This window comes from Papaver somniferum, chromosome 7 (assembly GCF_003573695.1).
Source record: "Papaver somniferum cultivar HN1 chromosome 7, ASM357369v1, whole genome shotgun sequence".
NCBI lineage: Eukaryota > Viridiplantae > Streptophyta > Magnoliopsida > Ranunculales > Papaveraceae > Papaver > Papaver somniferum.
Window position 1 is genome coordinate 105,798,790 of NC_039364.1, and position 2,966 is coordinate 105,801,755.

Consider the following 2,966-nt stretch of genomic DNA (forward strand, 5'->3'; position numbering starts at 1 on the left):
GGCGGGCTTTATACCTCCGCCCCATTTTTTTTTTCTTTTTCTTTTTTTTTTTTTTGTTTGAATTCCCCCGAGCGTAATCTTTATTAACGCCTGATTTCAGGCGTAATCTTTATAAACACCCCATTTCAGGCGTTATCTTTACCAACGCCTGATTCCAGGCGTAAACTTTACCAACGCTCGATGTCCAGGCGAACTTTATATCAACGCGCGACCAAATTTACTCTTCTCCCTCTATGCCACACGACGAACTAAACCCAAATTTGATCTTTTTTTTAGTCTCTAGTCTTTGGTTTTGGTCGCACTTAACTGCTCCTAAGAAACAAACCCATATTTTCCAACTTTTTTTCTTCATTCACCACTGCTCAGATCTCTTTGAATGTTTTCTTCCCATAATTTGGTTCTTCAGTACCCACGAAGATGGTTTAGGGATTTCAATTTCATCAAAGATCGCCCAATCGATATATTCAAAGTCCCAAGAGGTGATTCTCTATCTTTACCTATGAAGCAAACTTATTAAACTAATCTTTGATTTTTTGATTTAAACTTCCTTTATTGAACTTTAGTGATTCTGATTACAGTCTGGGGTTTTTTATTTTCAAGTTTTTCGTTCAGTTAAGGGAAGGAAGGAGTCTGAAGACTACTATCAAGAATCTATTACACATCTCGATAAGCCACGATCTTCAGAATCTTCAGTTTTTCATACCAAAAAGGTTTTGGTTTCCTCCATTTAATTTAGACTATTAATTTTGTGGGTTTTCTCAAAATTTTCAATTATGTGTAGTACAATTGGATGCATCGTTCTTCTTAATTTTCAAAATTATATGAATTTTCAGTTCATACACAGGTTGGTTTGGTTTCTACTACTGTAGTTTAGATTTTTCAGTTCCATTATATTGTTGTTATTGTGCGTTTTTCACAATTTCCCAATTGATATGGTTAGTTCAATTGTTTCATTGCTCTGCAGATATTAGATAAGGGATTGCACCCATTAGCTGCATTGTTCTTCTTATAACATTTGATATTTTGCAGGTAGTACTATGTCTCTCCGTTCACATATCTATTTGAAACTAATAGATATATAAGATCTCCCACACTTTTGATTTCAAGTTGATCTCTCTAAGCAGCATGTTCAATTGTTTATTATTTTCAAAGAGCAAACCTAATGCGCTTTAACTGTTTGTTAAAATGCTGAGCAGAATTTCATCCTAAATTCTGTTGTTTTGTGATATAATCCATAACTCTGAGGCTAAGATTCAGGTAATTATTCTTTTATTTTTCAGTACTTTTTCTTTTTTTTGTTTCACTTCTAATTTTTTTGTTTATTTTGATTTTGTGATTTTCATGAAATGAATATACATTCTTCATGTTGAAGAATAGAAGTGGATTTGCAAAAGCACTTACGAAAGCAATTCTTATATATTGATTTTCATTTCGTGAAGAATGTTGTTAAAATTTCTTTTAGAACTTCCGTTAGTATTACTAAACTAGCTCCTTGGATATAGAATAATAATACTAAACTAGCACTTTGAAATTAAACACACAAATCATAATAGCATGAACCATGAATTAATTTATTTTTTGGATGCTTGAATGTCCTGATTTTGTCCTTGAATGTGCTGATTTTCTCATGATGCACTTTGCTCAGTAGTTGTTTGTAACTTTGTATATTATTATCTGAAGATCCCTGAGGATCCATGATTAAGTATTAGACTCTTAAACTATGTTTTTTATGTGATACAGTTTAGGTCTATGAGAAACTCCAAGCAAAAGGGTACCTTGATTATGAACGAGTTTCAATTACATATGAAAAGTCACCAAAAGGAGCAGGATTATGTAAGACATCCGCCAAAGTTAACACTAATTTGTTCACTGTTGAACAATGCCAGATTATGGAAGTTGCTCTGAAGTATGGAAGTTGGAACGCACACATTGGCACTGTCATCAAATCTTTCTTTGGTAAATTTTCTATACAACTTCTCACAATTTTGTTACTTTGAGTGGCATCCATTCATTGTGTGGATAATACATAGAGGGTACATTCTTTACTTCTTTTAATTACCTGTACATTATGTTGCTAATACTTTGCAGATCGATTGAATTAAAAAATTCTTATCTAATTCTGTTATTGCCTCCAGAGGTATAATATGAATGTGTTGTTGTATATAACTGTTATAATCATTGCCCAACATTGACTGAAATAGTTTTTACACATAGTTTTTGAACAATGAACAACGCTTATCTTCATTATTTCCTTTCACCTCACGCTTTTACTCAAGGAGCATGAGCTGTAGATGCATATTAGAATGCAGGCCAGGTGTTTGACCCCCAACATTTTTGTATGTCAGACTAACTACAGAACAAGGCTCATAATGTCTGCAGAATACCCGAGCACTTTGGGCCATAGACTCATAGTGATTTTGATGTCTTGATAAATCTAAATTAGACTAAATTGAAAGGAGACGACACACAGTTTGTACATTGCCAAGATCAGTCTGCCTTTAGTGACATTCCAGTTCCAGCTTTGCTTTGATCTTCTTTGCGGATCCTCTTTTTCCATGGCTGGGATTGACCAGTTTCACCAAATACTTGGTGGCCACTAGCAGATGGGCAACTTACCCGGAGGGAGCTTTGTCAGTTTCGTGTTGAGAGTAGTTAAATTTACGAAAAGAAGTTACGATCCCAGACCGCAACATTGTGGTTCCCGAACCAAAGGAGAAGAGTTAATATTAGAGCAACCAAAAATATTGATAGTTCAAAGAAATGAGATAATCAAACACTTAATCCTTTGTTCTAAAACTAGCAACATGATTGAGAAAATCAAATTCGCGCAGATCCGTATATGAAACGTTATACATGTACATAGGCTCAAGATGGCATAACAACAATCCCAAAGATAGAAGAAAAAAAGAAAGAGCGGCAGACCAAAGTTATACCATCAGAAAGAGATTGTATACTGTGGCGATGAA

The 2,966-nt window shown here is 34.3% G+C and overlaps 1 long non-coding RNA gene across 3 annotated transcripts; it reads left to right on the forward strand.

Moving 5' to 3' along the window:
• Positions 1–277: 277 nt before the first annotated feature.
• LOC113292877 lies at positions 278–2,143 on the forward strand. 3 transcript variants are annotated; one of them, XR_003331921.1, is made up of 4 exons: positions 278–479; positions 601–844; positions 965–1,257; positions 1,741–2,143. It is a non-coding gene; the product is annotated as an uncharacterized LOC113292877 (long non-coding RNA). The 3 variants fall into 3 exon arrangements; XR_003331922.1 differs by having other exon boundaries at positions 280–479; positions 601–710; XR_003331920.1 differs by having other exon boundaries at positions 601–1,257.
• The last annotated feature ends 823 nt before the right edge of the window (positions 2,144–2,966 follow it).